General features: G+C 62.5%; 1 protein-coding gene across 1 annotated transcript in view; it reads left to right on the top strand.

Moving 5' to 3' along the window:
• The first annotated feature begins 6 nt into the window (after positions 1-6).
• LOC117646022 (dnaJ homolog subfamily B member 6) overlaps positions 7-24,258 on the top strand; it is a 64,278-nt gene continuing 40,026 nt past the window's right edge. Inside the window, exon 1 of the mRNA XM_034386646.1 lies at positions 7-353. The gene's annotated coding sequence lies outside the window, so the exon portion shown is untranslated. The remainder of the gene's footprint in view (positions 354-24,258) is intronic.

The raw sequence follows: 24,258 nt of genomic DNA on the forward strand, positions 1-24,258 counted from the left end.
TGCCGGTGTGAGTCGCGTGGACCACCAGTGTGCTTACGCCCCGCGAGCCGCGACCCGCCACCGCGACCCGCGAGGCCGGAGTACGACCCGTGTGCGTGCGTGTGTGTGTGCGTGTGACAGTGCGTTCGAGTGTGCCACTGTGCCAGTGGCGGGTTGGGCTGACCGCTCGCGATTGTTTCGGCGGTGCCGTTGACGCGTCTGCGATGACAGCGCTTGCAGAGCTGCCCCTCCCCGGGTCCTCCCTGTGACGGCGATCCGCAGCGCGCCCCGCAGTAACCGCCAGCAGCCAAGCAGCACCGCGAAGCAGGCGAAGCACCGCGACAACAAGGATCTCTGCTCGGCCAAACGACCAGGTAAGCACGCTGAGTCAACAAGGACTGTACACAGTGCGCGCCATTGCCATTCGCAGCCATTCCAGCGAAATGATGATGACTGTGTCAAGCCCGGCCCGTCCGGCGTTTGCCCCGCCTGTTAATAGGTTTCGATCGGAGCCTAAATAACGACCGTTAGCGGCCCGCGGCCCGAAACGCGCCGGGACTGTACACGGACCGGCAGGGACCAGGGTCTGGTTTGGCGCGCGAGAGTGAACCCTCCGCACCGCGCCGCGCCGCGCGGAGTGAAGTGAACGCACCCAAGGTGACCGGGATTTTGGGCGGCGCGCCATCGTCGGCCGGCCAGTTGAAGCGGCCGGGACTTTGCTCTGACCACGTCCGACCCGACCCGACCGGTGTGTCTGACCGGTGTCTGCCTGACGCGGGCGCATTCTCTGGTTCTCACGGCCTGTCTGCCTGCTGCCTGCCTGCCCGGGCTGCCGGCCGAGTTCGCGCGCGCACAGCGTAATATGCGCGCGAATAACACTCACACACACACACACACGCACACGCACACACACGCACACACACGCACCGGCAGGGCAGTGACCGACCACGATTGACCGGGCGGGCTGGAACGGAACGCACCCACCCACCCACCCACCAGCAGCGACTGCGTGGACTGCGTCGCCGAGTGGCTGGCAGTGGCTGGCAGTGGCTGGCCGGCCACCGACGTCAAAAGCGCGGCGTGTGCGATAGCCTCGCAGCCTTCTGCCCCTACTTTCCGCGGAGCCTCCTCCTCACCTCCGCCTCACCTTCGCGCCGAGTTATCGCGCCGTTCGGCCGTTCGGCGCCGGCCGTGCTTCGCTGCTTCGCCCGCTTCGCCGTGCTTGTGGCGTGGCGGCCTGGGGACTCATTCGGAAGAGTCGCGCTGCCGTCTCTGCCGCACGCGTGGGGGGCGTCGCGAAAGGGCCAGAGAGAGACAGCGACGATGCTTCCGGAGCGGAGTGCTTGCCTGTGGGTTGCCTGTGGCTGGCCCCGTGGGCTGGCCTGTGGCGGGAACGTCGCGGAGACAAAGGCAACGCTGTCTTGTCAGCCGCTGCACCTGAGGGCTCCGAGCGGCGGCCGGACGGACACGACGGACACCTAGCAGACTGATTCCGAGAGTCGTTTTCGTTCGCGCCGTCTCGCTCGCACTCAGGCGGCGTCCCGTGGGGGCGCGAGAGAGACCGGGCGGCGGGAACGACTCTCAGTCTGCTCGGTCGACAGCGCGTGGAAAGCACGGCCTGCTCACACTGTGCAGCACTTTGCTCAAAGCCCCCGGAAGTGCCGGGCTGGGCGTCGTCCTGGACAGGCATCGCGGCGGGCAGGACGCCGCAGGCCCCAGCTGTTCGGGACGCACTGCTGGCCGGGCCGGCGGAGTCCGGCGTTGGCCGCCACCTGTGGCTGCTCGCCCAGCTCGCCCAGCGCGGCCGAGACGCTCACGGCTTTTCTTTCCTTTTCCTTTCTTTCCTCCCCTTATCTTTCCTCTCCTCTTCGTTCTCGGTCCACCACACATCTGCTTTCCTCGCTGCTCCTCGATCTGGGCGAGGCAAGGCCACGGTTTGACGCCCTTACTAAATGCGCGGCGCGCGGCCTGGCTGAGGCCTGGGCCGTGTACACTGTACACGCGTGTGTCGCCGAGGGGGGCCGTCCGCGAGGCACTGGCAGGGACCGCCACCAAACGGCCTGCAGTTGGGGTCGCCTCGTCCTGGCTTCGTTTCGTTTATTGGGGCACGAGTGCAGGGCGTGCAGGGCGTGCAGGGCGCCACCCCGTTCGCACCTCGGCGCTAACCGCCACTCGCTCTCGCTCTGTCCGCGGGCCGGGCCTGGCCGGGCCGAGGCGCGGTGAGGCGCGGCGGGTCGGCGCGAGGCTACTCACGGCCATGCATCGACCGCTTGTTTCCCGCAGTGTACACACACACTCACACACTGTTTGCGTTTTCAATTTGCTGGCCGCGCCGCGCCTCCCGGAGCGTCTTCATCGCACCCTGTTGCGGGTACACTGGCGCAAAAGAACGCGGACGGGGGGTCGGCGGTGCCAAGTCGCCTTGCAAAGTTATAAAGTTACAATCTAAGGGACGCCGCCCGCGTGCGCTTAATTTTTTTTACAGCCGGCTTCGGTGCGCCAGCGCCTCTCCGAGTTGTCGATGGATGAGAAGAAAAGTACAGTCGTCGGGGAGTTGAACCCGAGCCAGATACAGCTCGCGCGGCGTCGTAACCAACTGAGCTACGGAGAGAGCTCGTCGGACGAGTGTCATACCGGCCGTAATGCCCATGATAATGCCCTGTGTTAACACAACCCACGACAAACTGCCAGCTACCATTGGCTTGCGGCAGGCCCTCCCCATGGAACTGCTCTATCACTGCACACACCGGTTTCTCATAACGTCGAACAACGCACGGAAAAAAATCCGTGGTCGTGGCGACCGAATCTCGATCGCCACGACCATCTTCTTCGATAGCTTGGGGGACTACCGGATTTCTGATCGTGAGAACCATGTCACCGAGCTGAAACAAGCTGGCCATCAGAACGACTGTGTTGATTGTGACAACCAAGAATAAGGTATCCTAGAACCGTCGTCCATCAGTTGCAGGGAAGGTATGATTTTAGGGCCTCTTCGAGACGACTAGAAAGTTGGTTGAGAGAACCAACTCATCTGACACTTAAGCCGATATCTCGTTCGTGGGGAATTTCTATGCAACGCTCAGCAGACTCGGTTTCAACTTGGTCTGTGGTCCTCGCAAATGTAGTGTTTCTTACACTGTGATCCGAAACTGGCATCACAATCAAAAATGAATGAGACGGCACAGCGAAGACGCCGCACCGTCGTCCTCTGCCCGAGTGAGCAGAAGACAAGTGATTGGGGATCATGCCTGAACCTAACCTAATGACCGAACGTAGACGCCAGCGAGAGGCAACATGAAAATGCGTTCTTCTCGACTTCAGTGTAATATTTTGTTCAGAACTTTCAGCTGACGGCTAGAGAACATATTTACCGAGGCAACAGACAACATTATTTGCGAAAATTATTTACTTGAGTAACATAAATCGGAAATACTAATAGGCGAACGGGCACGCCGTCACCAAGCGGCAGGTCCGTGAAACCTCGACTCTCAGAACCGAAGTTCCTTGAGCAGAGCGGTCGGTAGTGACGATTGGCTCGGGCCGACCAAGTGGGTTGTAAGAGGATAAATACGCTGGTTGGTTGTCAGAATCAAGCCGTTCGATGCCCACAATCACTGTAACGACAACTGAGTACATCCGATCGTGACGACCAACGGCTTTTTTTCCGTGCGCGACACAGTACAGTCTACCCGAGTCATCGCGCGTTGTCGTCGACAATCTTGCAGAGGACTGTACTGTATGGCACTATGCACGCGGAGAAACGGCCCGACTCGTCGCCTTGGCAAATCATGAGCCACTTTAATTTACGATCAATTTCGGAGCGCGCGGGCAGCGCGGCGGTCGTGCGCTCTTTTTGCCGAGCGCGGCGTATTTTAATACCGTTTTGAGCCGAGGCAGTATACTCGTTAGTGGACCGCGGCCGGGGAAAGTGCTGCCAACGTCGCGCGCTCAAATTGTTTTGCATCTGTTTTACCGACAGCTTTGTCTCGAGGTGAGTTAGTGCTGCCAACGTCGCGCGCTCAAATTGTTTTGCATCTGTTTTACCGACAGCTTTGTCTCGAGGCGAGTTAGTGCTGCCAACGTCGCGCGCTCAAATTGTTTCGCATCTGTTTTTACCGACAGTTTTGTCTGAAAGTGAAGTAGTGCTGCCAACGTGGCGCGGTGAAATGGTTTTTTGCTTGGACGGCTTTCCGCCAAGTCCCCCTCCCCGCGGCGTTTCACGGCCACCCTGCGTCACCAGACAATTTCCCTTACGCCCCCCGAGTTGGCAGCAGGGCACCCCTCGCTTCAGTCACGGTTTTGTCTAAATTTATTCTCGGCCCATTATTTTTTTTTTTTTCAAGTTCAGCTTTCTGTTGGAAATAAAACATTTGCCGCATCAGCTGACGTCGCCCCGGGCGTGGCGGCCGGCCAGGCAACCCCTCCCCCGTTTACTCTCGTCGCAGTCGGAAGAGACTTTCAGCGACGCGACCAAAGAGAAGCATCCGTCTTCCGAGGAATTCGGTTTACTTTGTGTGCAGCAGGGAGACTCGTCGTCATTTTCCCCGGCAGCTCTCTGGCTTTGCCCGCGAGAACTCCAGGCGGGGAGCGCGCAAATTTTCCCCGGCGGTAAATCTGTGAGGGGAAAATCGATTCGAAATTTCATCATCGTGGCTTTGTCCGGTCAATGATTTGCGCACTTTTCCCGACGTCGGACTGCGAAGTCATTGCGAAGTCGCTGCTGGACGGGCAGTGCTGTGGTTCCCTCGCCACGCTTCGGGTGCTTCGGGTGCTTCGGGTGCTTCGGGTGCTTCGGGTGCTTCGGGTGCTTCGGGTGCTTCGGGTGCTTCGGGTGCTTCGGGTGCTTCGGGTGCTTCGGGTGCTTCGGATGCTTCGGGTGCTTCGGGTGCTTCGGGTGCTTCGGGTGCTTCGGGTGCTTCGGGTGCTTCGGGTGCTTCGGGTGCTTCGGGTGCTTCGGGTGCTTCGGGTGCTTCGGGTGCTTCGGATGCTTCGGGTGCTTCGGGTGCTTCGGGTGCTTCGGGTGCTTAGGACAGCCGTCCGAAGGCGTCGCGGTCTATCGCTGGCCGACAGACCGATTCCGAGGGTCGTTTTCGTCGCTCTGTCTCTCTCTCGCCTATGCGGGACGCCACATGAGTGCGAGAGAGACAGTGACGAAAACGCCTCTCAGTCTGCAGGCGGACTGCCGATAGCGCGTCGCCAGATAACCGCAGTGCAGCGGCTTTCCGCCACGTGGGTCGGCCCAGCCTCGCCTGGCCCAGCCTCGCCTGGCCAAGCCCAGCCCTTCCGCCCGGTGTCAATCTCGACCGGACGCGCCGAGGGGTTCTGGCTCGCGATTTCCGGGTTTGGCGCTTTCGGGGTTCTGGCTCGCGATTTCCGGGTTTGGCGCTTTCGGGGTTCTGGCTCGCGCTTTCCGGGTTTGGCGCTTTCGGGGTTCTGGCTCGCGCTTTCCGGGTTTGGCGCTTTCGGGGTTCTGGCTCGCGCTTTCCGGGTTTGGCGCTTTCGGGGTTCTGGCTCGCGCTTTCCGGGTTTGGCGCTTTCGGGGTTCTGGCTCGCGCTTCCGGGTGGGGACACCTACCGAAGTTCCGCCCTCTCGGCGGCCACAGGACCGCGTCGAATGGCAAGGATTTGGGCCTAGCGGGACGGCAAGCCGAACAAGCGGGGCGGCGTGGCGGTCTTGGCGGCCTCTCGCCCGGCACACTGTGAGAAAAAAGTACGGAAAAAGTACGGAACATGTCTGGTCAATAATTTGCCTGGACCGTCCGCACTTGCCAACTACGGAACGTTCCGTACTTTTTTTCCGTACCATTTACATGGGTTCATATGGAGCAAGTACGGCGAACGTTCCGTACTTTTCTCCGTACCTCCGTACTATATTTTTCTGTACCATTTCCGTACAAAAGTACGGAATTTTTTTACAGTGCAGGGAGCTCCAATCTGCGATTGGCCGGAACGGCTCGCCTATTGCCTCGCCTCGCCTTGCCGACGCCAACAGGCGAGGCGACGTCGCCGTGACGCGGCCGGAGCGTCGCCCTGACGTCACGCGGTGGCCGGGCAGCCGGCACGTTGCAGTGTGACGGCGTGACGGTGTGACGGTGTGACGGTCCGAGCGTATTTCGAGGCTTGGCACCACCACTTGCAGTGCTGCGCCACGCTGCGCCGCGTCACCGCGGGGCTCACTACGCCCAGGCCATGGCGCCGCCACTCGGGCGGGGACGCACTCTCACACGCGGAAAAAAAAAGTATCCTCCCCGTGTTTGAACCCGTGACCTTCTCGTTTCCCCCGGTGCCGCGTGCCGCTTTCGGCCGGACAAAGCGCCTGCAGCGTAGGCCAGCCCGCGCTGCACCCCCGCGCGCCACGCCGGCAGCGTTGCCTACCCTCCATTGCCATTACCATTAGAGGCCCAACCTCGTGTGTGTGTGTGTGTGTGTGTGCGTGCGTGCGTGCGCGTGTGTGTGTGCGCGCGCCCGCATGCGGCCCTCGCATTCAATTGGAGCCGCGCTGCCCAAGGATTAATCAATGAGTGGCGAAGGCGAGTCCACTTGAGGGACTCGTCGTGGCACTGCATGCCGTCCTGGCTCCACCGCCCTGGTTCCGCCTTGCCGGGCCAGAAGACCGGTGGAGGCGGTCAAAATTTCCGACGCGTTTTGAGTTCCAGAGTCTCTAAATGGCGGCGGTGGCTCGAACCGAACGTGTGACCGCACCAATGGGTTGCTCTCCGGACGAGGAATCCATTGGCGGGGTCACACGCTCGGTTCGAATCCTGTTTAGTGACGCTAGAGCTCATAACGCGTCTAGGGATCTTGGCCGCCTCCACCGGCCTTCTGGCCCACTGTGGGGCCGGGGCGCCGCCACTGTGCCGCCTCTATTTCGGGACGAAAGGCGAAAGGGGCGTGCAGCGAGTGCATCGGCTTGCCGTCGTGGACGTCCTCGCGACCCTCGCTCGCCGACGGCACGCCGACCGCGGAAGACGGGGCCCGCTCGACGCGGGGATCAGGGGCGGTCAGAACACCGCGATGGGTCCTATGAACAAAGACCGATGTCTTTTGGGTCGCTCGAACAAAGACCGATCTCCTTCGGGTCGCTCGAACAAAGACCGATCTCCATTTCGGCCGTTTCTGCATTCGCCGCTTATTTATCTTGTGGTTCTCGCAAAAGACATCCAATTCAAACAATAGTTAGAAGGTTTTGTTCTTAACATATTAGAGAATGATTATCTAAAACTCATTTGTGTGGAATCAAGACGTAGAGATTGTTCTGGGACTTCAAAATGAACGCGTTGGGAGGTTAGGAAATGGAGATCGGTCTTTGTTCGAGCGACCCAAAGGAGATCGGACTTTGTTCGAGCGACCCAAAGGAGATCGGTCTTTGTTCATAGGGCCCATCGACCGCGAGCACCGCCAGCACCGCGAACAGCGCCGCTTAGCGCGTGAGTTACCCGCGACCTTCACCCAAAATACCCTTACCGCCGCGGCGGGCGGCGGGCGGGCCGGGCGTGTGCGTGCCGGCAAGGCGTCCGCAGCGCGTCCGCGAGGCAAGGAGCCGCTTCTTCGAGTTTTGTTCCTCGCGGTGGCCGCCCTGCCGCCGCTCGGCCTCGCGCGCCGTTGAACGGGGAGTCGGCACGACGACGGGAAAATATTCTTTCGCTCCGCTTCCTTGCCGTCCAGCGGCGTGTGTCGCTCGGGTCAGCCCGCGGGGCGGGGCGGGGCGGGGCGAGGCGGGGCGGGGCGGGGCGGGGCGGGGCGGGGCGGGGCGGGGCGGGGCGCATGCCGCGGTCGCGGTCGCATGCGGCAGGCCGCAGCCCCGGCTGACCGCTACCCCGCCCCGCCCCGCCCCGCGGCCTATTCTAGGTGCATCGCAGTGCATCGCCTCTAGGGTGACGGTGTAAGCGTGTATCTTTACCCCCTTACCTAGGGTACTATTTCACTAGGAGGAAAGTACCTTGCCCTAGGGGAGGGTAATAATTCCCTAGGGATATCATACTCATGCAGGGTGGGGGGTAATATTTTCCTAGGGTAACTTTACCCCCTCTAGGGGGGGTAATAATCCACTAGTGGAAAAATACCCTCTCTCTGGAGGGGGTAAAAATTCCCTAGGAAAAAAGTACCTATCACAGGGGGGTAATCATACACTAGTAATTTCTTACACTCTCTCCTGAGAGGGTACATGGCCACTAGGGTAAAATTGGGTTAATAATTTACTAGGGCATTTGTACTCCCTCACCAGAAAACGAGCATTAAGGTGTTGAAAGACACGTTCCACACGCAATTTCAGAAAAATCAAATTTAAAAAAAGTTAATTGGATTTTTACATAATCCAAGGATAAGCCAAAGCGGGCGCCCATTCCTGAGTTTTGGGCATTCGTCTACCTACCTGACTAACTCATCGTTTATTTCGCAAAGTTTAAAATTAAGAAAAAAATGACCTATGGTGCTGAAAACATTAAAATTCGTGAATCAAGTTGTTTTCTGTGTTAAGAATTTATTTTGACTCTTTTTGTATATGACTTGCTTTCTCGAATTGCTTGTGGATTTTTTTTTCATCTTCACACTCGTTTTTCTGGTGGGGAAGTACGAATTCACTAGTAAATTATGATCCCCTGGGTAACTTAACCCTAGTGGGCATGTACCTCTCTCCGGAGAGAGGGTAAGAAATTACTAGTGTATGATAACCCCCCTGTGATGGGTATTTTTTTCCTAGGGAATTTTTACCCCCTCCAGAGAGAGGGTATTTTTCCCCTAGTGGATTATTACCCCCCCTAGAGGGGGTAAAGTTACCCTAGGAAAATATTACCCCCCACCCTGCATGAGTATGATATCCCTAGGGAATTATTACCCTCCCCTTAGGCAAGGTACTTTCCTCCTAGTGAAATAGTACCCTGGGTAAGGGGGTATAGGTTCACGCTGACAACGGACCAACCACCACCTGAATTCCCCGCGTGCCAGGCCACTGCCAGCGCCGCGGCCGAGCACTGCAGCGCGATCCTGCACACACGCATCGTCGCTCTGCGGCGCTCTGCGGCGTTCCCCGCGAGTGCGAGCGAGACAGAGCGACGAAAGCGCACGGCCACTGGCGGTGCGTCGTCGTCGCCAACCCCTGCCACCGCCCTTCCCCTTCCGCGTGGCTCGTTTGGCGATCGCCGCGACACCTCCGTATTTATAGAGAGTGATGGCTATTAATAGGACAGCGGCCCGCGGCAATGCCGGCCGGCGGAGAGGCACTGCCACGCCACTGCCACGGCACTGCCGCAGCAGTAGTGGTGGCGCCAAGTACGAGTTGGCGCCGCGCCGCCCGGGCCGGACCGGGCCTCCGCGCCCTGCCTGCACCGCGCTGCTCGCGACCGGCCGCCACTTTGACGGACGAGCGCGAACAGGGGCGGGGGAGGGGAAGGGGACACACACACGCACACACACTTTGGCGGTTTGTTCGCGTTTTACTTCGGCCGCGTCGTAAAGTGGCGGGCAACCTGTTGTGTTGTGTGTTCCCCGCGGACGCGCTCGTACATGGGCGTCGTCGGGAGGCCCCCCCTCCCCTCGCTCCTCTCGGGAGCAGGCGGCTGAGGTTCCCATCGCGGACACCACGCGGTGGCGGCGGCGGCCGTCTCCCCGCGCGACATCGCCGCGACGTCGCCCCCACCCCGGCCGTGCCAAGGCGCCGCCGCTTCCCTTGTTCTTTCAGTGTGCCCGCTCGTCGCCCCTTGCTCGACCCTCCTCCTTCTCATCTAACATCATCATCGTCCATTTCGGCCACGCGCCTCGCCGCGCCACGCCGTCGCCGGGCTTCAAACTTTGGCGCGCTGCCTCCCCCTCCCCCTCCCCTCCCCCCCCCCCTCCCCCCCTCCCCCGCCCCGCCCCGCCCGCACGTGGCGTCGCGTGGGGGCGTCGCCGCGGCACCGCCGTCGCGTGGCGGTGAAGGGCACCACGCCCCGCCCCACCACGCCCCAAACGCGGCGTGTATCGTCTTTTGATTAGACTAATGACGGGGCAGTCGGCTCGGGAACACGAGGAAACTTCCTTAAAGAGAGTGTCAGGCCGGCAAATCTAGACCGTCAGACGTTTTAGACTCAGGTGACGTCATAGTCTGGATCCAGGTCTCGATGAAGCCCCACATGCAAAAAGGTCCGCACTTCCCGCACCTTCTCACTCCTGCTGCTCCTGCAAAGCTGATCCCGGACGGCGGCGCTTCGTCGCTCTGTCTCTCTCGCACCGCCGCGGCACGCCCCGCGAGTGCGAGCGAGACAGAGCGACGGCTGCTGGTCTTAACGACCGGTGTCGCGATGTAGCAGTGTAGCGCACGTAATGCCGGTGCGGTAAGGCTTACAGTGTAAGCAGGCCTGCGACCCGCGATAAAAATGCTGGAGGCGTCGCTGCGCTACATCGCCTAGATCGCGCTGCTGGTGGCGGGTGCGTGTCTGGCAGACTCATTCCGAGAGTCGTTTTCGTCGCGCCGTCTCGCTCGCTCGCTCACGCGAACCCCATGAGTGCGAGAGAGACAGAGTCTGCAGCGGCGCGTCTTGCCCAACGCGGTGGAGGCCCTGCTCGCCCTGCTCCCGGCGGACGCACCCCTACGGAGCGCTCCACGGGTGCGAGTGAGACGGAGCGAGACGGAGCAGCACTGCTCGCCTGCAGTGACGGAGTAATTGCTACCGCTACCCAGAATAATTTTTTCGCCACCGAAATAGCCGCCGCCGCTCGGCTACTCGGCCACTCGGCGCGGCGTGCAGGTAAACACAGCACTGCGGATGAGTGGCTCACCGGCCCGCCCCGCCCCGCCACTTTTCATTTCACGTCCCGCAAGAGCAGCTCGCTTCGCCGCTAAACTGAAAGACTTCGCGCGCAGACGGAGGCCTCTGCCGCGGACAGAGGGCAAGGCTGCCGAGCCGAGGTTCGCACGCACCACAGTGGGCCAGAAGACGGGTGGAGGCGGCCAAAACTCGAGACGCGTTTTGAGCTCCAGAGTCGCTAAACGGGACTCGAACCGAACGTGTGACCCCACAATGGATTCCTCGTTCGGAGAGCAATCCATTGGTGGGGTCACACGTTCGATTCGAGTCCCATTTAGCGACTCTGGGGCTCAAAACGCGCCTAGAGTTTTGGCCGCCTCCACCGGTCTTCTGGCCCACTGTGCGCCTTCCCAAAGTCTCATTCGCATTCGCGTTCGGTCCGAATCAACGGCCAATCAGCAGACAGGCAGGCAGGCAGGCAGGCGCAGGCAGCGTCTCGAGAGGAATGCCGCTAGACTTTTGGAGCCTCAGCTGGCGGCTCGGCTAGCTGTGGCTGGCCGTGCGGCTGGCCCAGTAACGTTTCCGTCATTACCGTGGTGGTTTCCGAAAGGAGATGCACATCGCATATGACGCGTAGCCACACACACACTCTTACCTACACACACACACGCACACACACACACTCACACACGACTCACGCTGCCGCATGTTGATGCCGTTCCACGCTTCCTGTTCCTTTCCAGTCCGAGTGAGTGTGTGAGTGAGTGCGGTGTGAGTAAGGAGCAGCAGGGCTAGGCGCGGTACAGCATCCAGCGTGTGTGAGAGTGTGTGCGTGCGTGCGTGTGTGTGTGTGTGTGTGTGTGTGTGTATCTGTTTGATCGTACGTGCGTGCAAAGCAGTGCGAAGACGATAACGACTACGTGTGAGATCGGCGCGGCGCAGGGCTGCTGCCGCGCGGTCGTACACGCCGCACTTGCCGCTGCGCTTGCTGCGTGTGTGTGTGTGTGTGTGTGTGTGTGTGTGTGTGTGTGTGTGTGTATCCTCTGCGGCCATGCGTGTGTGCGCTGCTTGCGTGTAGATCTGGTTGTGAGAGACTGCTGGCGAAACAGTGGCAAAGAACGTATCAGCACCTGAGTCCTGCGCACGGTGACTGTATGTGTGTGTGTGTCGGTGCCGAGGGCTGGCCGTACGTCATCGGGTTTAGAGCGGGCCGGGTCGGGCGGGGCGGCCAGAGCGAGCGGGGTGTGCGAATGTGTCGAGTCAGGCCGAGGCCAGGCCCAGGCCCGCCCCAGGCCCGGCGTGTACCGCTGTACCGCTGCAGTGCCTTTGACTCCGTGAAATGAACGTCAGCGGGGCTTTGGCTCGGTGCGCATGCGCCGTGCCACGCCGTGCCTCGCAGTGCAGGGGTCAGCCCCACGCCCTTGTTCACGCTCTGCTGGCCGCCTGCCTGCCAGCCAGAGCCTGCCTGCTCCACAAACAGAGCGCGCTCCGGGGGAGGCCGTTGACGGGTGTGGTCGTTCACGCACCGGGCCGCCTGCTTCTGCGTCGGACTGTACCGGCGTCGCTTTACCCGCGCGGTTTCCGCCGTGACTGTACCGCCGGACTAAGTTCTCTCTGTCTGTCGGCAGGTTCGTGGACGGAACAGCCCGGGGGTCTTGTCTGCGTGCTGCACGGCATCAGGTGAACACGGCGTGGTTTTGGAGCGGGCTGTACTAGTGCGACGGGCGTTCGTTTTGAGGCGGAGTGTACGAGTGTCGTCTCACGGCCCGGAGGCCCACCTGCAGGGCGCCCAGGGCGCGAGGCGCGCGGTCTGCGCGTGCGGCCCGGCCGTGCCCTCTGCGGCTCACCTAGCTGCCTCACCTCAGCCGAGTGTGGGGCCCAGGCCATGCCCTGCCCGCCCAGGGGCCGAGGGGTCACCTTACATGGCGTCCGCCGCGGCGTCCCGAGTGTGTCCAGCGAGTTCCAGCACGGACTCCGCCGCGACGCCGCGCCACGCCGCGCCACGCCGACGTTGGAATACCAATGGCAGGCCGTGCATCCATCAGACTGCGTGTCCGTGGTGTCTCTCCAGCTGACCGCCTCGCGCGCCTCGCCACCTGGGAGGGAGAGAGAGAGGGAGAGAGAAGTGCGGATTTAGGATGCGTCGGCGCAGTGCGGCGCGGCCGAGGTGCATCCAGGGTGCAACAAAGGTGCGGCCCGGGCGTGTCTATGCTAATGCACGCACCGACACGCATGACCCACGACGACGGCGGGGCGGGGCGGGGCGGGCGGGGTGGGCCCTCTCCGCCGTGGCTACAAAGGAGCCGGGGGGAACGACCGCAGGGCTGGGCCTCCTGGCTGGGCCTGACTGGCCCGGCCCGGGCCATCTGATGGCGGCGCAGCGGGGGGCGGGGGGCGGGGCGGGGCGAGGCGGGGGGGGGCGGGGCGGGGCGGGGCGAGGCGGGGCGCAAGGGCCGAGTGGGTGCCTCGCTGCGCCCAGGGCCCAGGCACGCTCGGGTGCATCGGCAGGCACTAAGTGACTGCGGCCGGGCCGGTCGGACGAAGGAGAAGGTGGGCCGACGGGCAGGCGAGCAGGCAGGCAGACAGGCGAGGGTGATAATACCTGTAGCGTGCTGGCCGTGCTGGCCGTGCTGGCTGGGCGAGTGGCCACGCGGCCACGCTGGCTGGGTGGAGCCGGACTCTCCGGTCTCTCTGCTCTGCTTGAGCGGGGCGGTGCGCGGTGCGGCGCGGTGCGCGGCAGGCGGGGGCGACCTTGGCTCTTCCATAAAGCGGCACCAGCCTTGCAGCGCAGCGCCAGCCGCGCCAGACGCGCCGCTGGAACAGCTGCTGTCCCGTGTGGACACGGCGTCCGGCACCACGCCGTCCGCCGCCAAGCCGCCAAGCCGCCAAGCCGGCGTGACGTCACGGCGTCCTCTCCGCGCGCGGGCGTCGCCGTGGATTTGTCCTTTTTCGGCGGGTTTGAGCGAACGAGGGACACCAACGAGTCCTGCTTGGCCATAGCTTCCCGGCCGGGCCGCCCGGCAGGTAGGCAACCCGGACACGCGCGCGTCGCGCGGGCTGGCCTACCCGCCGGGGGCTCGACCCAACGGCACCACGTACTCCTTGCACTCCTTGCCACTCTACAGGACTTCTGTCTCTCCCTCCCGCACCCCGAGGGCCTACGAGACTCCACCCGTGAGTGCGAGAGAGACAGGGCGACGACGCTGGCCTGCTGCGCTGCGGACGGCGTCCGTGCACGCGAGGGGCGCGCTTCCTGCCGCGGCCGTGACAGTCACGCCGCGCCTCGCGTGTGCGGGCGGGGCGGGGCGGGGCGGGGCGGGGCGGGGCGGGGCGGGGCTCGCTCCCACGGGATCGGCCGCCCGGTTCGCCCGGCCCGCCAGATGACACCGGTCCTCCTTGCCAAAAACGGGGCGGCGTGTTTGCCTGCTTGCCGCTCGGCTTGCCCGCTTGTCTCCACGCCTTCGTCCGCGCCACCGGAAGTACCACCGCGCCGGAAGTGCTCGCCACTGTTTGCGCGCGCTTTGCGCTTTTCGTCTTCGGCCCAATGGGCGCGGCCATTAGGACGACGGGCGCTCTGTCTCTGTCGCACCTACGGGCCGGACGGGCCAACGAGTGCGAGAGAGACAGAGGCAGAGCGTCGGAAATGGGTGCGCGGTGATGAGGAATCGGCTTATTTTGGTTGTGCTGCCCCCGCTGCTGCTGCCGTCGCTGCCGTCGGACCGTAGTAATTGTTTTCCTGGCCGCTCGGCCGCTCGGCTCACTCTTCCTCGACACCGTGAGTCACTGCAGTCACTGCACGGACGCACCTCACCGCGGTGGTGCTCATCCCGAGTGAGGAGGGAACCAAAAGTGTGCACTCAGCACAAAAGGATTGAGGAAACACTGCCGACGCCAACAAGCCGCCTCCAATGCCCGAAGCTCAATAAATACAACGTTGGTTACAGCACCGGCATCAATATGTTTTCGCCGAGCAGGCTGCGACGGCTGCCAGTGTTGTGTAGCTTTCTTTAGCTTTGACTGCAGGCGGATGCATAACGAGGCGAGGCATGAGCGTGACATCTGTTTGGAAAGTGCTGTGAAATTTACCTGTTGGCGCTCTTAAGAGTGCTCGCTGGAGGCGCGCTCGGACGGAGGGGCACGTCCAGCCGATGCCCCGCTGCGCCGCGTCCGAATTAACACACACACGAGCTGCGGGGGTGAGAGACGATATAGTCGCTTCTAGTTATGTGTGTGTATGGTCGGCGCCGCTTATCACTTCACAGTGACGCGGCGCGCATAATGACGACGGGAATAGCATTGCGATAATGAGCCAGCGGGCCTTTCTCTCTCGCTCTCTCTTTCTCTCGCGTGGGTGCGAGAGAGACAGACCGACGACGGGACCGCAGCCTGCAGCCCGCGCCGCCAGGACGCCCTGCAGGACCCCACGGTACACGACGGCGGCGGCGGTTTTGATTTAGATATTCTCCCCCCCCCCCTCTCTCTCTCTCTCTCTCTCTCTCTCTCTCTCTCTCTCTCTCTCTCTCTCTCTCTCTCTCTCTCTCGCTTAAGGTTTCAAAAGCTTCGTTTCAGTCAAAATTTTCCACGACAGCGTTAAAATCGGATGTTATTACCTGAACCAGTTTTTTCAACATCATTAAGAAGTCTCATTTCAATGAAGGCACCTAATTTTTTAAAAAATCTTTTTTAAAACTAGTTTTTTTTCCTACTACTAGTCTGGCTGTGGCCGTGATAGATAGGCCCTGGCAGCCTGGTGGGGATTACTCATGCCACCGTGCCGTGCCGTGCCGCGCCGCGCCGTGTAAGCCGGGCCCGACGTGGCGCACGCGATAATGCCTCCGTCCGTTTAACTCGCCAATTATTTATAGCGCTGTAGCCGTGCGCAGGCTGTGCAGTGTGCAGGCCGCGCAGGCAGAGTCTCTTAAAAACAACAAAGACATTGTTGTCACGGCGCGCCTTCCGCCGGCCCGGCTTGAAATAGCAGTGGCGGGACATTTCGTGTTTGCGGTTCGGCAGCGCCGCGCGCGGAAAATGAATGAAACAGCAAAATTTGTCGCGAATCAATCACCATTGCCGCTTCGTGTTTCTCCTCTCTGGTTAGCTCTCCTGTGCGGCCAATGGTCGGCCATCTGCGACGGCTGGAGCGTCGCCTCCCAGCAGTGACGCCCTTGAATGGGAAATTGGGAAAAAAGTTCGGAGAGCGGCGTGAAAAAGTGGAAGATGAGCAGCGAGAAGGCGGCGATGGCGCTGAAGAACCAGCCGCGTCGAATGGCTTTGCGGGCAAGCGCCTGCCTCGGTCACGCGATGCCAACCAAACGCCGCAATAGAAGCAAGGTAATCGAAAAGCACGGTGCTGATCTGGCAGCGGGTGAAATAAGGAATGGACCGACTGGGAAGAAAACGACCAAACTACCTCCAAGTTCGAATTTTGCTGACTTTGGACGGCCACTGCGTCCTATGCAGCTGTGGATAAACACTTCCCTCAACGCCTTCAGTACTCCTAAGAATACGAAAACTGAATTTCCAGGCGTGCTCACAGAATACTCGGAGCGACTACCCTCTGGAGGGGGGCGGTGTTCAGCGTGTGGGACGCAGGACTTCCTTATAGAGACGCTTCATAATTCCAGCATTCCCATACTCATTCTCTAATCTGCATGAGCTGCGGGGCGTGGTGGGCTCGGAGTCATCAACCAACCGCGGGCGGGGCGGGGCGGGGCGGGGCGGGGCGGGGCGGGGCGGGGCCTGCAGCTGTTAGTGCAGGGATAGTCCTGGGACGGCCGGGAAAGTTTCCCAATGTAAGCGGCGCTGTGGCCCAGCTCGCCCAGCGCGGAGTACCGAGACGGAGGCCTGGAAGGGCCATAACTCGAATAGGGCCCAGGCCTCCTTGACCCTCCGCCCCGTGCACGGGCCGTGGCCGTGGGGCAAGCCAAGGGCTCGGCCAAGGGCCAGCCGGGCCAGCTTCACCCAGCAGGGACTCGTCCTGTCCAATTTACAGGACGGGTCCGCTAGGATCGACCGCCACCGTCTTGGCCGTCGTCGTCGTCCTGGACGGCGCAGTGGATGGGCTGCTGCGGCGCGCTGCGCTGCGCCTCGACGGCAGGGGTCCAATTAGTGGCCCGGGACAATGTTTACCGTCGGGGAAGTCGGGCCGCTGGGGCTGCGGGGGCTGCGGGGGCTCGGTGGCGGGCCGTGGCGGGGCCGGGGCGATCGCATAGCCCGATTGAAGATGGCGGCTCGCCGTTGTCGCCGCATGGGAGTGCGGCATGGGAGTCCAGCATGCAAGTCAGGCCGAGCCCGGCCGCACAATGCCGCAGAGGAAAAGCCACCGCCCTCCACTAGTAAACCGCGACAGTGGTTCGCCGCTTTCCCGCGGAAACGGCGCGACGACCACTGCGCCTGTTCGCGCCGTGCCGCCGTGCGCGGGCTTTTCAAAAGCTAGTCGGCGCGGCTCCCACGGGACGCGGGACGCAACCCCGCGGACCTTCCTCCCTCCTCCTCCCCTCCCCTTTCCCTCCGGGGCCGGTCCCTGGTCCGCGGTCCGCGGTCCGAGAGGCTGGACGCTGATAACACTGCGGCGCTGAGCTCGGGCCGCTGCGCGCTGGTTCCAAACGTCCCTCTGTCTCTCTCGCACCCTCAGGACACGCCCCACGAGTGCGAGAGAGACAGAGCGCCTGTTCGGAACGAGCCTGCCGGCTGGATCAGTAAACCTATAAATATACCGGCTGCGCTGCCGAACAAAACGCTGTCGTGACTCCGGAGTGCCCGGGGCCGGGGAGTGCCCGCCAGGCCGCCAGGGGGCAGCAGCAGTGCGCCGCGCGCCGCGCCCACGACGACGGCCTGCCTGCGCCGCCTCGACCGGGCGGCATCGCCCTGGAGTCCTGCAGCCCTGGAGCCCTGGACACGATGATTTACGTGACGTGCGTTTTCGGCCGTTTCGGAACCGCCTGGCTCGGCCTGGCTGGACGACGCCTTGCATTTAGCCGCGTCCTCGACGGCGGCGGCACTGCTCTTTGACGGCGACCTTTCGCGACCGCGACACTGCTAGCCGCGTGCCGCCAGTGCCGCCGGCCCTGCTCACGCACACGTCGACGCGCCGCCAGTGTGCTGCACTTTGAATCGCGCCGCGCCGCCGCCGTCGGCGTGGAGGAGGGCAAGGCCGCGCACCGCCAGCACGCCAGCACGGCCGCCGGACTCGTCCGGTCGCTCTGCGGAGACCGAGACCGATTCCGAGCCGTCGCCGCTTTGTCTCTCTCTGTCGCGCTCGCGCGAGAGAGACAGGAACGAACCTGGCGGAGGCGCGGCAGCGAGTGGCGGACAAATGCCGAACGACATCAACAAGGGCCCCTCGGCGCTGTCGCGCCCCTCGCCGGCGAAAGCGCAAACAAATGACGCAGCGCGCCGTGCACGACGCTTGGCGGGGCCGGCGGGGCCATGCCGGACGGCGGCAGGGCGCGGTTCGGCGCGGTGCTGCGGCGTGTAAGTGGCAAACGAGGGGCGATATGTTGCTCCGGGCGGCATGGCCGGCACGGCCAGCGCGGCCATGCAGCGAGCAAATGGAGCAGCAAGAGCCTGGAAACGCGGTGCTGCACCGCGATAACCCCGCCGCGCTGCCCGCGCTGCCCGCCGGCCGCCATGTCGGCTTTAGTCATCGCGGTGCTGTCCGCGGCCCGCCGTCCGCGACCCCCGTTAGCCGCCCTAGCCGCCAAAAGCGCGCCGCGGACTTCCTCGGCGCCGTGCTGCGGCAGGCTGTGTCTGTCTCTCTCGCACTCGTGGGGCGTTCTGATGCGTGCGAGAGAGACAGAGCGACGGAGACGTGCAGGCCGCGGGCTGCAGTGCAGGCACACCGTGCACACCGTGCACCGGACAGATGACGGCCGGCCGATGTGGGTCAGGAGCGCTGCGGCGCTGCAAGGGACTCGCCGCCGCCCCGCCCCGCCCCGCCCCGCCTCATGATCGCTCAATCTGCGACAGGTGCGGCGGCAGTGGCAAGGCAGTGGCAAGGCAGTGGCAGTGCCACCTGTGTCTTGTCTTGTTCGGCTTTTAGCTTTTGGCATTCGCGACGAGCCGGCCCGCCGGCCCGGCTGACATAACTGTGCCGCTGCGAGCGCCGCACAGTGGGCCAGAAGCCAGTGGAGGCGGCCAAAACTCTAGACGCGTTTTGAGCTCCAGAGTCGCTAAATGGGACTCGGACCGAACGTGTGACCCCACCAATGGATTCCTCGTTCGGAGAGCAGTCCATTGGTGGGGTCACACGTTCGGTTCGAGTCCCATTTAGCCACTCAGGAGCTCAAAACGCGTCCGGGGTTTTTGCCGCCTCCACCGGTCTTCTGGCCCACTGTGCGCCGCTGGGAGCTATTTGCACGCCCCGCCCCGCCCCGCCTTTCAGTTGCGCAACGGCGGCAGTGCGTCCGCCGGTATTATCACTCAGAGCCGTGCACAAAAGCACGTAACAGGAATTGGGGACCGTCCCGAACTGGGTCACCACCACGGTGCCGACGACGCGGTGCTTCCCAGTGCTTCACAGTCGCGGAGAGCGCGTCGTCGGCGCGTCGCAGCAGAGACCCGCGGCCAGGCCTGGGCCAGGCGGCCACCTTGCACGTTCGCGCGCAGCACTGCGCAGCACTGCGCAGCACGCGGCTCGAATGGGCACGGCGTCGTCGCGCCCGGCACGCGCGTATTGCACGTGTGTGTGTGTGTGGTGTGTGTGTGTGTGTGTGTGTGTGTGTGAGTGTGTGAGTGTGTGAGTGTGTGAGTGTGTGAGTGTGTGTGTGTGTGTGTGTGTGTGTGAGTGTGTGAGTGTGTGAGTGTGTGTGTGTGTGTGTGTGTGTGTGTGTGAGTGTGTGAGTGTGTGTGTGTGTGTGTGTGTGTGAGTGTGTGTGTGTGTGTGTGTGTGTGTGTGTGTGTGGTGTGTGTGTGTGTGAGTGTGTCGCCGAGCGGGATGGATTATTGCGCAGGTCGCTGGCTGCCCCGCCTTGACATGTGAGCTGCAGGCTGCCGAGGCTGCCGCCGTGCAGGACGTGCCAGGCCAGGGCGGGCCGGCCGTCCTTCACAGTGCACCAGCATGCCGGCGGCAGGGCTCGAACCAGGCTCCCTACCTTCGCCGCGCTGCCGCGCTCCGAAAGCGACGCCCCAGCCCACGCGGCTACGCGGCCACGCGGGTCGCATGGCCGCGGCGTTGCAACGCGTTGTCATTGTCCGGCCGTGACTGCACTCTCTAGTGTCCCCGAGCCGATCTATATTTGCCTCAATCGGTACACGGGCGCGCTGTGCCGCGCTGTGTCGGCCACGCCGGTACCGGGGCAATAAAATCAATAATTATTGTTATTGCTGCGGCTCGGCGTGCCTCGGCGTGATGTCACCAGCTCGCGCCGAGAGGCACGCGGCACGCGGCCCGTGGGAGTGCTCGGTCGCTCTGCCTCTCTCGCACCCATCCCGGACGCCCCGTTGGCGCGAGAGAGACAGAGAGACCGCGAGCAGAGTGGCGTAGACTCGCGGGGGGCCTTTTCATCAGTGTCTCTGCCATTTAGGACGGTCCCATTAACGTGAACGGCCCATGTCGGTCGTGATACCATCGACACACTCGCCCCGCTGGGCCGCTGCACAGTGGGCCAGAAGACCGGTGGAGGCGGCCAAAACTCTAGAAGCGTTTTGAGCTCCAGAGTCGCTAAATGGGACTCGAAGCGAACGTGTGACCCCACCAATGGATTGCTCTCCGAACGAGGAATCCATTGGTGGGGTCACACGTTCGATTCGAGTCCCATATAGCGACTCTGGAGCTCAAAACACGTCTAGAGTTTTGGCCGCCTCCACCGGTCTTCTGGCCCACTGAGCGCTGGGCCGCTGCCCTGGCTTGGCACGGCTCGGCATGGCGCGCCGCGCCGCCGCGGTCTCGCTGTCTCGCAGCAAGTCGCATCGCTGCGTCGCGTAGTCCTGCGAGCTCGTTGCCCAGTTGGCCCCAGCACGTGGCGCGCAGCCCATCTCAATCACAGACACTGTATTAGGTGCGTGCGTGTGTGCGTGCGCGTCGCACGGAGACTTTCGGATTCGGGTTGTAATTTAAGTCACGGACGCAACGACGCGTTATTGCTGTTGTTTTGTTCCATGTCGAAGTGTGACGCGCTGTAAGTCAAGTCGTTTTGCCATTGTTCGATTGTGTGTCTGTGTGTGTGCGCCGATGGGGGCCCGCGGCCCGGGGGAGGGACCGTGGGGGGTCTGGAAGGGGGGGGAGGGGGGCAGTCCTGTTGCACTTGGACCACGTGGGCGCCGACGTCTACTCTCGGGGGAATGACTTCGGGTTGGCACGGCCTCACGCGCATACACTCACACACACGCAGGCAATCCATCTAGATGAAGCAGTCGCGCATAACGCCACAACCACGCACCGATGGCCTCTCTTTGAATTCACATGCACACTGGAATAAACATTGGATATCATTTTGTAATTTTTTGACATTTTTTTTTGTCTGCCGCTTGAGAAAATTGAAAAGAGACAGCCGCCACCCCCACCTTTCACCCGGCGTCGATATCGGTGTCTGCCTTTCGGCTGCGGACTGAGAGTCGGTTTCGTCGCTCTGTCTCTCTCGCACTCATGGGGCGTTCCGTACTGGTGCGAGAGAGACGGAGTGACGAACTCTCGGAATGAGTGAGTCTGCTGCTGGACCACCTGTGAGGGGCCGCCAGGCCGGCGACAGCGCTCGCGGTGGAGGGGGAAAGTTAATTCCGAACGATTCGGTCCGTTGTCCGTTCGGTCTTCCCTGACTCCGATTTCGATGATGCCGCCAGGTTTATCGGTCGACCCACAGTCCGCGGGGACGGGATGGACTGGCTGGACTTTCTTGGAGAAAGTTTACTGCACATAATGGCGACGCTATGCAGAGCCAGCCTAGGGCAAGCCCTGGGCCAGCCGCCGTGGCTGACTGACGCCCCACTGGCTGACGCGGCCAAAACTCTAGACGAGTTTGGAGCTCCAGAGACGCTAAATGGGACTCGAACCAAACGTGTTACCCCACCGCAATGGAGCTCTCCGAACGAGGAATCCATTGGAGGGGTCACACGTTCGGTTTGAGTTGGTTGAGTAGTGCCATGGCAGAGCAGGGCGTGGGGCGGCGGTGCCACTCCGGAGGTTCTTCCCGCCGCTCTGTCTCTCTCGCACCCCTGCGGGACGCCTCAAGAGTGCGACACGGCGGCGCATAGTTGCACCCAGTAGAGTCGATCTCGTCTCTCTCGCGCTCATGGGGCACCGCGCACAGGCGCGAGAGAGACAGAGCGGTGTGCAGGCCGTGAAACGAAGCGGGCATGCGCGGCGAATCCCTAATCGGCCGGATGGTCGGGACGATGGCGCCCCGTTCCACTACCGGTGTTGGTGTTAGCAGCGCCAGCGCGCCAGCGCGCCAGCGGTCAGCAAACTCGAAAAACTAGAAAAAAAAAATCACTGGTTTTGGTCAGGCCCGATCTTATCGAAATAAAACCGAACCGTTCCGTTTCCCTTCAACACTAATTTGATGAAAATGTCGCCATGCAACCTACCTGCTCTTCTCCAGTGGTCCTCTAACCCGGTGTGTCTCCTCTGTGTTCCAGGTAATTCCCCGTTCCACTCCGGCAGTCCATTCCGCGGTGCGGCGTCGTGTATTTGCTCCTCCTCGACGGCTCGTTCCTCAGTGTACACGTGTGTGTGTGTGTGTGTGTGTGTATGTGTGTGTGTGTGTGTGTGTGTGTGTGTAGTGCATGCGTGTGTGTGAGTGCGATGATGGATATCGGGCGTGTTTCCTGTTGGCCGGGTCGCTACCAGTGTACTGCTGGCTGGCTGCTCGGCCTGCCCGGCTGGCGGCGCTGGCGGGGTGCCCTCCCTGTTTACCGGAGACGCCGAGATAAATCTGGCTGCACTGGCCGGGCTGCGCGATGATCCAGTTAACTTGCATTGTGTGCACCTGCGCGAAACGATGTTGTGGAAGGGGGGTCTACTCTACAGCACCCCTGTTGACGGATGGGCCGCGCCAGCCGTGCGGTTCGGAAGGGCCGTTCCCTCGCTCTGTCTCTCTCGCTCCCCTACGGGGCGCCGCATGGGTGCGAGAGAGACAGAGCGACGGAATGCTGCTGGGCGGTGCGGCACTGCACCTGGTCGTCGTCATCGTCGTGGTGGTGCCCTCGTTGATGAGGCCGGGCAGGCTAGGTCCGGTGTGGCCCACACCGTGTGGAACGATGGATGTACCCCCACGATGCATGTACGATGGCTGTGCCCACTCCGGCAGGCAGCACGTCGGGGGTGAATTGATCGCGCGATTTGGGCAGCTCTAGTGGTCCGACTGCGCTGCTTGAGGCGCCTCGACTCGGCTGTGCCCGCCCCTCCCGCACTCACACAGCAAGGGCTCCTTTGCGGCGGCCCGCGCGCCCCGGCTCGGCTCCTCGGCCTTGTCCATGACTGCTGGCCTACACCTTCATTGCTTTCTCGTTAGCTATCCCGAGCGTCCTTTACGTTTTTCCCCCGGAGGTCGCTGGCTCCGCGGGCTGCGCGGGCTCCACACACTCACTGGCCGCGCCGCCGCTTTTGCCGCGTGGTTGACATGCCCCTGGAGAGCGACACGGAGGACGATTACCGCAGGGCCGCTCTGTCTCTCTCGCACCCCCACGGGGCGCCCCGCGAGCGCGACAGAGACAGAGCGACGAAACCTTCCCTCGGAACGGTCGGTCGTCTGGCTCGCCGCGGGGCTGCCCTGTCGCACCGCCACTGCCAGCGCTGCTTACTTTCGCTGAATCGCTTTTTGCCCCTCTTTCCCGCATTTTCCTTTTCCGCCTCGCTGTCTGCCCGTCTGTCTGTCCGTCTCCGCATCTGACGGTTGATTGATCAGACCGGTGCCGTACGGTCACCGTCCCGGCGCGGCCGCGCGCAGCCTTGGGCACTGCAGTGTGCTGGCTGCAGCGCGGCGCTCTCGGCACTCGGTGCAGTCATTGTGTCCTGCCGAGGAGCCGGCGAGTGCCTTGCCTGCGGCGCACTGCAGCGCACTGCGCACCAAGGTTTTTCCACTTGCATTTGAAATGCCGCGCGTTCTCAAACACACTCGCCTCGCGCTGGCGCCGCCGCCGTGTTTTCGTCCGGCTCGTGTCCTCTGTCTCTCTCGCACCCCTCGGGGACGCGCCGCGAGTGCGACAGAGACGGGGCGACTCTCCGGATTCCGACTGCAGGTGCAGGCTGCAATTAGTGCTTGTTCACCAATCCCTGGGAACGGGGTGGCCGGTGGCGCCGGGGCAGCCGGGTGACGCAACGTGGAACGCCACGGAACGCCACGGAACGCCACGGAACGCCACGGAACGCCAGTAACGACTCTTAACCGCGGTTCTGTTTGCACGAAGCGTTCCAGTAGTTCCAGCCGTGTTCGTGCCAGTTGTACTTGTGCCTGCTGAGGATCGTTCCAGTCCGCCAAGAAGGCACTCTGTTGCGTTTGCTCGCTCCACCGTAGTCGCGCCTTGGCGTTGCAGAAAAGTAAAGATGGTGGCCTTCCCTCCCTTCCAAGAATGATTCTGTCTCTGTCGCACCCGTCCGGGACACCCCTCGAGTGCGACAGAG

The sequence above is a fragment of the Thrips palmi genome, unplaced genomic scaffold, assembly GCF_012932325.1.
Source record: "Thrips palmi isolate BJ-2018 unplaced genomic scaffold, TpBJ-2018v1 HiC_scaffold_19, whole genome shotgun sequence".
NCBI classification, from domain to species: Eukaryota; Metazoa; Arthropoda; class Insecta; order Thysanoptera; family Thripidae; genus Thrips; species Thrips palmi.